Raw genomic sequence first — 12,859 nt, 5'->3', positions numbered from 1 at the left:
CGCACTCGCACTTTACTTTTTCAAAAATTGCCAAGTCCCAAATCCAGAAACGCACCCGTGCTTCATAGTCCATTGTTCAAAACCCAACAGTCCTAATTTGTTCCCTTTTTTTTTTTTCTTGTATTTTTTCCTCCTCTGCGCACCACCACTGCAAAAACCAGTGAAGGAAAACGAAAACAATGGAAGAGGGAGAAGAACCTCCAATTTCGAAGCTATTTACCATCAAACGCCCAATGAATAAGATTAAGAGGGAGAATAAGGATGCTCTAGTTGCGGAGAAACCATCGGATTGTAATGGCGATAGGGTTACGGTTTCAGAGTTCGATTATTGTGTGGACAATTACTTCAGAGCCATCGAAAACATCTCTAAGCTCTGTGGAGAAGATGATGAAGATTATTATGCTCTTCAACAAACTAAAATTTTGCGTTTGTCTTCCTCACTCACTTTCTTAAGGTCAATACTAAACAATGCTCCTCCTACTACTTTTATATATATATATATATATATGTATGTATGTATGTATGTATTAGAGATATGAGTCCAGTTTTACTTGTGCTATTGTACTCTGTCTTAGAATTTGTATTTGTGATACACTAAGGTTGTATTACATGGATCCGATATATGATAGATTTTCTGATTAGTTACATAATAGGCAGCAATAGCATCACATGTGATAGTAATTCGGTTAAAATATTGTTTTTGTCCCTAAATTTTTGCATGCATTTTGTGTTTTAGAGAAGCATGGACAGCGCCAAAATTTTAGGTTTGGGGGGCCAAACGTTACATAGTGGCAAAGCCAAAAAAATTCTCCCTTGGGAACAAATAAAAAAATTCTTAAATAAAAACAATCTTCCATGGTAAAATTATTAATTTACAGGATACTCCATATCGTATTAATCTCTCGTTAAGAAAGAAATATTTATTTCTATAAATCCATATCTTTGAACTTTTTAGGGGATTCAAGTATTCAACATGTAAAGTTTCAGTATTTAGGATTAAAAATTGAGTGATGCTACATCCGCAAATTATTTTATAATATTTTTACAAAATATTGATGTGGCTAGCTTCTTTTTTTTTTTCTTTTTTTTTAAGAAAGAGTTTTAATCTATGGCGTCCACTCCTAATAATAACTCTTTTATTATCAGACCAAGACACCAGTCAATTTTTTGTGTAGGCGGGGATTGAATCCTAGATCTTTTATTTAACCATTAGAAACTTTACCATTAACATCTAGGCCCACCATTAACATCACTTTTTCATTTACCAATAACTACTCACCACATTAGCAGTTTGTAAAATTTTTTGTAAAAAACTTTGTATTTCTAGCAGTATTCTTAAAAAAAAAATTGAGAAAGATTATTCTTAAAAATTTAGTAGTAATTAACCTCCAAATCTTGAACACCTTTTTTCTATATATATATATATTTTAAAATTTTATGTTTTAAGGACAAAACTACCTTTGTCTTCTTATTCATTTCTCAAAACTACTATTGGCCCAAACCCACTCACCACCCTCTGGCCCATTACCTAACTATGATAAATTTCTTTTTCTGTTTTTGGTAAATAAATAATATAAAATTAATAATGAAAATTTTCAATTTAAATTTATCTACTGTTTTTTTTTTTTTTTTGATGAGAAATACGTGAGTTTTATTAATATAAGGAAAGATACAAAGCATCCTGAATCACAAAAGACTCAATATAAGGCAGGGCCGGCTCAATGAATTTGGGGGCCCTAGGCAAAAGCTTTAAACGGGGCCTTTTATTATATTTAATTATAAATTCATATATTTTTTCAATTAAAATTTATTTTTCTTGCTTTTTGAGAGGCAAAATTACTAATTAAATTTTTGCCAGATGATTTGTATTATGTTTTGAATTAAACAACTTCCAACAAAAACAAAATACTTTATCTAGGTCTTTCGAATACACTAACCATTTTCTATCATGTTTCTCCCCATTTGGTAATTTTCGAATATAATGTGTAGTAGAAAAATGTCTAGAGTTCTTATCTATAGGAAAGTTTAGATCATCAACTCTTATTGGACCATTTTCTACTAACAAATCTCTTAATTTTATATCAATAGTTTTTCATTGACTTGGATCAAAAATATTTATAGGAATATAATTAGGTTGATCATTAATATTTTCACTCTCCTCTAAATTATTTTGAGCTTCATTATCAAGAATGGTGACATTACATGTTTGGACATTATCATGACCACCTTCATTATTATCATTTTGTTGTATATTTTCATTATCTTCTAACTCTTTTTGATGAATTTCTTGTTCATTTATGAAACATTCACTCAAATTTTCTGCAAGATTTTGTTTTTTACTAGTAATAAATTTGTCCATAGCTCCTTTTTGAGATTCAATTAATTATTCTCTCTGTCTTTTTTTTTTTTTAGTTTTTCATATCCAGATAGATATTTTCTAGTAGACATTTGTAATTCAAAAATATTTATGAATAAATGAAACACAATCTATAATAAAAAAAAATTACAATTTAACTAGAATAATATAAATTTAGTGTATAAAACAATAGAACCTGGTTTATCAAAAGCACAATTGCAGCTTTACTTAATATGATCACTTTACACTCTAAACCTGCACAAAAAAATTAAAATTAATATTAATACATAGTAAATTGTTCTAAATTTATAAATTTGTTATCAATACTTTTTTTTTTTTGTGTGTAGCAGTAAACCTTTTTTTTAGCAAAATGTATAGGACTCAACTTGATTGGATCCACTAAGACTAAGACTAAGAACAGCCCCCTATCCCTCCATGGCTCCATCCCACTAAATCTGATTTCTTAAAAAAAAAAAAACCGTGTAGGACTAGATCACACTTTAACTTCCATACGACTAATCTGATTTCTTAAAAAAAATTAAAAAAAAAAAAAAAAACGTGTAAGACTAGAACTAGAAGTCTCTAGAATCAATACTTTAACTTAAAAGAATCAATACTTTAACTCTTTTAAGTGGGTCCATTCGGACCATTCCATAGCATTCTAGAAAAATCTAAAGAAATCAAACAAACTAAAGACTAAAGTTCAGCGGTTCAGCCAAAAAGAAAGAAAAAAAACCCAACAGCAATTATTCCTCAAGAAAAGAAAAAAACCCAGCAGCAATGAGCAAACTCCTCTTCAAAAAAAAAAAAAAAAAAACCCAGACACCCAGCAGCAAACATGAAGAAGACGAAAGAGGCAAAGGAAGTGAAAACAAAAAAAAACCTGAAATGAAGATTTGTCAACACACCAAGTCTATTGCCAGCACCAATTGATGTGTAAGCCAACTAAAAAGAGTGTTTTTTTTTTAGAATCAAGATGAAGAGAGTCATAGAGTGAGTGTTTTTTTTCTTCTTTCTTTTTTCTGCCTTTTCTTATTTGTCTGAATTTAAATTTGTTGTAAATTATTGTTAAATCTTATCTTTTAGTCAAAACGTAATTTTTTTTAAGAAAAAAAACATGAGTTATTGTGTGAGATTTAAGTTTATAAATTTTTTATAATAAATTTTTAGTTTGAATAGAATTTAAATTTGTTAAAGTTTTAACTAAATTAAAAAATTGTTAAATATTATCCCTTAATTAAGGAAATATATTCTAATAAAAAATATATAATTAATTTACTAATTAATAAGATATAAATTATTTTTATTTTATGAACTTATAAAAAACTAGACTAAGACAGGGTAACAAAAGTAGCCCTTCGATGGTGCTGACAAGTTTCCACATCTTTGGTATACGATTTTGTTTTTGCTTGAAATCTTTATTTCCATCAATAGAACAGTAGTGTGCAATAGTAGGCCAGGGAGTTTCTAGTTTCTCTCTGTCTTTTCTTACAACAGCATGCATTTGGCTCTCATGTTTAAGTTGCTAGCTATCAAGCAATTCAAGAGATTTCTTACCGATCAAGTTCTTTTGCTTTGACTCATTTTCATGTGTAATTTTTTTTTTTTTTTTTTTGGTTCTTAGTTTTTTTTGAAGTTATTCGATCTTTTGTTTTTTGGCAATACCCAAAATGGACTCCACTATTAATATTTGTTGGCTTGAATTAATTACTTTTTGTTTTTGGTTAAATCTAAGTTTTTGAAGATGTTTGGAAGAAATACTGCTATAAGCTAGTGTCAACGAATGATGAGATAATGATCAAAGTAATGGATAGCAATTGATGGTTTAAAATATACCGACCTACTTCACTCATATTTGGAATATTATTCTTTCTCTCAAAAAAATATTTGGAATATTAATACCTTAAAAAAAGTTGGATACGAACTAGACAAATCATCCTTACTTTAAGATAACCTAATGAAAAAAGTTGGATACAAACTAGACAACCTAATAAAAAAAAGTTGGATACAAACCAGATGTCTGGAGTTTCTTGAAGAGAAATGTATTGTTGGGCTTTGGCATTATCATTTTAGAAAATCATGTTGGTTGTCAAATCCTATTGGTAGTCAATTAATCGTATCCAATACATTTTGAGATCCCAAAGTTCTGTTGCAGACTAGTAGTAATACCAATTGGATCGTGGGAATACCTGTTAAGGCCTTTGCCGCTAGCAACACCTGCGTCTATATATAAGTTTTGCTTAACGTTGCAGCACTTGTGGATTAATGTGTGTTTCCAAAAGGTTTGGAAGCCCACCATCACCAGACCCGTTTTCAAGAACAAACATCTCATCAACTAAGCCAAATCAGTTATGGATAACAATGATAAGCAAAATCAGTTATGGATAACAATGATAATGGTTTTCATTCACACTCTCACTCACTCATGACTGACAAAAAATATTGCTTGATGGGTAAAATTTTGATTTCCTGACATGAGGTGAGTATGTTATTCTCTTCTCTTCTCTTTAATTGTTCTTAGTATCCCTTTGGTTAATTTTTTTTGGACACCTTCTTTTTTAAAAGTGATACGCATTTTAGTAAGGATTTGATAAACTATAAGTAAGGAAAAAACGACATCATCTATACTATTTATAAGATGATTCTCCTCTTTGGACTGAACTTTTATGTAGTTCAAAAATATCCTTAACTCTTAAGTTTAACAAGGAAAAAACTTGAGGACAGCTCAGTAAAATATCTTCAACTTCACTTAAATGCTTACAAAGTAGGACAGCTTCCTACAAATCCATGTCTTCAAAACAACTTATCTAATTCTTTTCCTTTTTTTTTTAAAAAAAAGAAGAAAATTATAACACTAGACCAAAACTCAGAAAAAATCCAATTAGATTTTAATTGAATTCTCAGTTTTGCATCATGTATCCCATTTAATTTTTAATTTTGTGCCAAGTGAATTATTAAATGTAAAAATCGAAGAGTCCAAATCCTATTAAATTTTAAATTGAATTTCGATTGAAGTCTAATTTTCCACCATGTATCCATCTAAGTTTTTAATTTTTGTGACAAGTGAATTATTAGGTACAAAAACTAAAGAGTCTAAATAATATTAAATTATGTGTCCATCGAAATATATATATATATATATATATATATATATAATTTTAATTGGAGTCTAATTTTCTGCCACGTGTCCATCTAAGTTTTTAATTTTTATGACAAGTAAATTATTAGGTGCAAAATCCACAATAATTCACTCTCTTGGATCCACGATAAGGCAAGTGTACATTAATCCACAATAATTCACTCTCTTGGATCCCTCACCCCACTCTTCACGCTCCCCTCCTCGAATACTCTCACCTCCTCTACCCTTTTTTTCTCCTTCACTGCAATGAGAGAGATGAGAGAAGGCGGAGGGGATGGGGCTCATGAAGGAGTTACTATTTAAGTTTTTAGGTGCTGTTACCTAGACAATTTGTGTCACTATATATCACATGACATGGATAGGAGTGTGCATGGTATGATATGTACTCAAGCTCACATCTACGTCCCCATTGCAATTTAGAACTTGGAGAATCATATAAGGCAAAGTTGGACAAATCAAACTAGCAGTTTATGGAGTATATATATGTAATTTAGTTGAGTTGGGGATTTCAGCCCATATCTTGCAATGAAAGAAGCCTGAATTTGATTGCTCGAAAATTTATTTATGTGGACTGTAAAATTATTCTTCATTCTTAATGCAGGTCCAAGATGACCTAAAACAACATGCATGTTGTGGCTGCTGTGCCCGTTCCCTCTGATAATGCAGGAAAGGAGGATGTGATTGCTGCTTTGGTTGTTAATGTGGAAGCAGAAGCAATGATATATAAGAGCTGATAGGAAGATCACTACCTTAAAACAATTACAAGCTAGTTAGCAAAACTAATTTGAAGAAATATGATTGCTATCCTATGGAGCCCATTTTTGGTTGTAACTTGTAACTGACTTTTAGCTATGCAGGGTCATATATAGAAAACTGGATATGAGAATAATGAATTGGGGGAGTTGTTTTTGTCTTGAGGATGTACTAGAAGCTTTGGGGAAGTGGCATGCTTTAGGCATTCTTCTTCTTCTTCTTCATTAAACTAACATTGTGATTATATAAGAGATTATTTTTTTAATTCCAATTAAATAAAATAAGTTTATTAAAAATATTTAATTCTATTTTGAAACATGTGTTATACACTAAAGGGTTGTGTTAATGGGCACCGCAAGCTGCCCGTTAACAACAACTTTTTTAACTTTTTTCTGGCAACTTTTTTATAACTTTATGTCATTTTTTTAATTTATAAGTACTTTTATGTCTTTTTCTTTCATTTATCTTTTTTTTTTTATTACATAAGACCTACGTTAGGAAAATCTTAATAAGCACTGCATTGCATTGTACTAGTTAACATTTCCCTATATTAAAGCCAAAAAAAAGAAAAAGAAAAAATCCTTTGATTTAGATGAGGAAAGAGACTGACTGCACTAGTAGACTAGTAGTACAGATCCATACAACTGACCACAGCCCGTAAGGTGGAAAGGCCCAATAATAAGGCCGAAATTGTGGGTACTGTCAAAGTAAAGAGGAATTAAGCAAACCCATTGAGAAAAAAATAACAGAATAGCAACTGGGTATTCACTATTCAAGGATGGAACTAAAACCTGACTTGGGCCGCTTGGAATTTATTTTGGGAGAATAAGAATTCGCTGATCCAACTCCTCCTGGACAATGTAGTATTCCAATTTAGAATAATGTTAGAGATACAAATTTTTTTATAAAAAATTTTACACTATTGATGTAGTAAGTAGTTATTGATAAATGAAAAAATGATTTAATAATAGATCTAGATGAAAACCAATAAAAAGCTAGTTACATTAATAGTTTATAAAAATGTTGTAAAATAATTTGTGATTATAACATTATTCTCGAACTTATCAGACAAAAAGGTTCAACTTTTCCTACTTTGCATTCTCAAAAAAAACTTTTCCTACTTTGTTTCTCTCTCATCAATTTTAAGATGAAAAACAAACCCACTAACCCTAAATATATATATATATATATATATATATATATATATATATATATATATATATATATATATATATAATTCAAAAACAATATACCAGTATTGAATGGTAACAAAATATATTTAGATGCTCGAGTCCACATGAATTAATATTCTAAGTCAATTGTTCTAGCAATTAGAACTCAAGTCTTTTGAGTCTCAAGTTCCTTCATTGATCTTCAGTATTGGAAACTTGAACAAATACGTGGATTAGAAAGTCAAAGCTAGTTTCAAGATTTTTTTTTTTCCTACGGTTATGTTGCCCGTATGCATTATATCGTTGGCTACTTAGCCAATAAAATAGATGAATGGTTTGGAAAGGTTAAAATTGGTTACTTAGCCAATAAAATTTCTACCAAGTATGACTACAAAAAAATGAAAACATAGGGACAACATTATATTGGGACAAGATTTTCACAACTCTCAACATGGCCAAATGTAAACATAATTTCACTTGGGTCCAATTTTAACATTTTCTATATTATGCACCAATTACAACAGTATCATGTCAAGAATTTTTTTAAAAATATTTAAAAAAAATTATATATATATATAAATAAATGTTGTGAAAAGATCCCTTCAAGAAAAATGTTGTGAAAAAATGAAGTGTCCATGAACTTATTATTTGAACACAGCGTAAATGAAAGATCATAAAACAAAAGGTTAGCATCGACACCTCCTCTGTAGGCAACTTTGAAATTCTTTTCTTGAAATTCAAACATTACATGAGAGAGAGAGAGAATAGTTTCACAAAATTGAAGATAATGGTTGTTAACATATCTAGACCAGTAAGAATTATACTTTGAAACGGCCAAATCCAGCCATCCAAGTCAGAGAAAGTGATGAGTCCCCCGGTGGCAATGAACCAAGTTTCCAAAGAGTCCTATCCTCATTCTACAAAACAATTTCACATCAGTTGCAAGCCTGAGAAGCAAAAGAGCACATCTAAATCTAGCATGAATGAAAAGGCATCAGCGTTTGTTGAGCAAACTAAGGGATTGTTTGGAATCCGTCTTATTTTGTTAAAATTGAAATTTTTTTGCTAAATATACTGTAAATAAATGTAAAAGTTAATAGAATAAATATCAGAATCTTTATTAAAACAATTTCTAAGACAAGTGGTATGGACCAAAAGCTAGAAAGAACATTTTGCTGAAACTGAAATTTTTTTGCTAAATGTACAGTAAATAAAAGTAAAACTTAATAGGATAAATATCAGAATCTTCATTAAAACAATTTCTAAGACAAGTGGTATGGACCAAATGCTAGAAAGAACAATGATCCTTTACTAGAACAGCTAAATGAAAATTGTAATCACCATCCTCAGATTAAAACATTATTAATAGTAGCATCCTCCATGAAGCAAATAAAAGGTCTGTGTCCAAGTGGAGTCATAGGATTCACAATTGCAAAGAAAAGAATTTTAAAACTAAAGAGGACGAGATTCAAAAGTTCCTTGGAACACACACAACCAACTGATTAATTAATAATAACACAGCAGATACAAGATGTTTAAAGCTCAAACATGCCCCCCTCTACAACCATCTTGACAATCCATAATCTAGTGATGACCCCCATACAGATATGGCACAAACACATACTATCATCCAAAGACTACATTCATGACAAGAAAATAACATCTTCATTCTGTCCATCACATCCTACACCTTAAGATCTATGTTATTTCCAACTTTCAAGGCTAATTATATTCCATGGCCAAAAAATAAAATAACAAAATATAAAAACAAGGAAATTATACTTAGAAAAGAGTAGAAACATACGGATTAGTCTTCCAATTGACGTTGGTGTGGAAAATATGAGTATTCCAAAGGCCAGCCATTAAAAAAAATAAAACATCAAAAAATATTATCAGATCCTTGGTCCATTAAAAGCACTCAATTTAAAAATATAAATGCTCTAAGAGAATGACAATGGAACAAAAACAGCACTAGAATAAAAAAGTACAATTCATCAAAAAAAAATTACAAGATTTTTTTTGGCAAAACAGAATAGGTATGCAAATGGGACATTTCTCTCTTCATGGGTAAACCAATCACAAACCAAAAAGAATTTCAAAAAAAGCTAGGGTCATTTTTTTTTTCACGACAATCTACCAGATTTAGGAAGTATACCCTAAATAAATAAATAAAATAAAAAGCTTACATTATACAAGAAAAATGTTGAATCATATCTATCGACCGAGTGTAAATATGTTTTTCGACCCCACACAAGAAAATTCTGGCAGCACAAAATTTGTGAATCTATAAGAAGGTTGTTGATCCTCTGGGTCTGGGAGGTTGGTTCTTGGAAGTGTTGAATTGATCATTGGTTTGTGAAAACATTAAACACATGAACAATGGGGTGTTAGGCTCCTTACAACCTCCTACTATCAATGGATGTGACACCTCCAAACCTACAGAAAAAATAGAAGTCATGTCTTGGGTTAAAGGAACAAGCCCAACTATTGGATAGTAAGTAATCCCCAAGGCAGTAAACCCTCCCAAACCCAGACAAGAAGATTGGGTGGAGTCCGTTGATAAATAGGAGAGTTAAGAAGGGTTTAAACAGGAATGGAATAAGAGATACATAACAGAATATTGTCTTCTAGTTTTTGGAGGGCATATGAAATAATATAAAACTAGCTTCGTCACACGCACTCCGCACGTGCTAAGAGACTCTTTTTAATTTTGACTTTAACATAATTTTTCAATTTTGAATTTATCTATTGTTAGTGAAGTTACACAGAAAGGGATATTTATAAAACTAAAATTTAGGATTTGAAATGAAGTAAACTGCTGAGTTTAGTGTGTGCTAGGTGAGATATGTTTAGATAGAGAATGTGCTAATTTTTAGGAAAATTTTTTATCACGTAGTTTTTTTTTTTAATTTTGTTAATTACAATTTTAACCCTATTTTTTATTTTTTAAGACTAAGGATTATCTAATTAAATTAGGAGTATTTTTGACATTTTTTTAAGTCATAACTAACTTTCTGAGTTCTCTTAATATATAGAAATAAAATATTATGAGCAAGACTTTTTTTTTTTAGAAGGATATGAGCAAGACTTAAGTACAGTATTTAAGCTTTCTCAAAAAAAAAAAAAAGTACAGTATTTAAGTGTTGTTCCCTAGGCTCCTCTTTTAAGATTCTGTCATGTGGCTTTTTTTCATGGATGAAAGTGTATTTTTTAAGTTAAATAACCAAATGACAGTCTAATTGAAAAAATCAACACACTCATAAACTATAAAAATACAATGACCAAAACTAAAAACCAAAACATACACAAAAGAGTTCAAATTTGAGAATATAAAAATAAATAATAAAAACTTACATACAAGAACCAAGAACTTAAATGGGTGTCCATTTTTTGCTTCTTTATAGTAAACTTTCTTTGGCTTAATATCCTACACGCAAATTCATAAGTAAATAACAATAAGTAAGATGAATTTATTAAATTAAAATATAAGTGTAAGTTGCATTTTGAAAAAAAAAAAATACAACAATGCGGGGTGTTTTGTGTGGGATTTGATTATAGGGATGACTTATTGGTTAAGAGAGATTGTATTAAAAAGTCATGGTTGAATATATATCAATTATAAAATTTTTGATAATAGATTTTTATTTGGAGTAGAATTTAAATTTCTAAAACTTAGAAATTGTTGGAATCTTTTGGTATACAACTTTGTTTTTGCTCGAAATCTTTATTTCCATCCCTAGAACAATAGTGTGCAATGGCAGGCCAGGGAGTTTCTAGTTTGTCTATTTCTTTTCTTACAGCAGCATGCATTTGGCTCTCATGTTTAAGTTGCTAGCTATCAAGAGATTTCTTACAGATCAAGTTCTTTTGCTTTGACTCATTTTCACGTTTAATTTTATTTTTGTTTTTGTTCTAGTATTTTATTTTTGTTTTTTGAAGTTATTCGTTCTTTTGTTTTTTGGCAATACCCAAAATGTACTCCACTACTAATATTTGTTGACTTGCCTTAATTACATTTTGTTTTTGGTTAAATCTAGGTTTTTGAAGATGTTTGGAAGGAATACTGTTATAAGCTAGTGTCAACGAATGATGAGATGATTGATCAATGGCTAGCAATTGATTGTTTAAAATATACCGAGTTACTTCACTCATATTTGGAATATTAATAACTTAAAAAAAAGTTGGAAACAAGCCAGACAAATCATCCTTTGCTTTAAGATAACTTAATGAAAAAAGTTGGATACAAACCAGACGATCTAATAAATAAATAAAAGTTGGATACAAACCAAACAAGTCATCCTCTTTAAGATAATTATTAAGGCAAGCCAATGTATTATGGTGAATGTGTGGAATTTCTTGACGGTGAATGTATGGAGTTTCTTGAAGAGAAATGGATTGTTGGATTATTTGCACCTCTATCCTTGCATACTTCTGGTGCTTCTATATACATTTACTTGAAGACTACATGATTTTGCTCATTTGAATGGTATTAAGAATTTAGAACTAAACAAAAGAAGAAAGCTAAATGGGAAAAGAAAAGGTGGAATTCAAGTGATGAGAAAATTAGTGAAGGTGATACAAGGAGAAGATGAGGGGAGGGGGGAATGTGAAGGAATCCCATAACCAACACAATCTTGAAATCACCTAGTTGCAATTGTGGAAGGACATCTTACTAGTCAATGAGTCTTGCATATCTAAATGATTAATTGTGACTTATATGTAATCTCGTTATATAACTTGACATTGTCATTTTTCTACAATAGGCACTCCACAGACTGAAGTTGCACTCATGATGCTTATGACTTATTTGTCATACATGTTGGCTGAGGTACCAACGACAAATTTTTATATAACTTCAATTATTTATTTATTTCTCTTATGTTTTTCTGAGTTTTAATTTTTGTTTTATCACTTTTATTTCATTTGGAAAAATCATGATGCCTTCAACCTCCATAAAGTATATCCAAAAGTATTAGAATTCATATAAAGTAAAATTCTATAGTATATGTCAAATTGAAATATCAAAGGTTTATAGCAAGGAATGGAACAGAAAAAATAATCTGAAGATGAATGCCTTACATTTCATCATTCTATCTCCTTTGGGCACGCCTCTTCAGTAAATTACTTATATCTTATAATACATGTACATTAGTTTAAGCAGGCATTTTGGACTTCCATTGGAATAGATTGCACCATACTTGTTTAATGTTTGAGTCATTTGTAGTTCAAAAATAGTACGGCTAAAATGAATCGAGTTACCACCCAATAAAAAAGAAGAGATATAATCTCATTGCAGAAAACATTTGTCTACAAATACAAACAGAAGAATTTAGGGAAATGACATCAGTAGCTTAAACTAATTTTCCAAACAAACAACACCATCTGACTGGTACAAGATATATGATGAATATGAAAATATCACCCTGTCGTTTTTTCTTA

The sequence above is a fragment of the Castanea sativa genome, chromosome 7, assembly GCF_040712315.1.
Source record: "Castanea sativa cultivar Marrone di Chiusa Pesio chromosome 7, ASM4071231v1".
NCBI lineage: Eukaryota > Viridiplantae > Streptophyta > Magnoliopsida > Fagales > Fagaceae > Castanea > Castanea sativa.
This window is presented reverse-complemented; position numbering follows the sequence as displayed.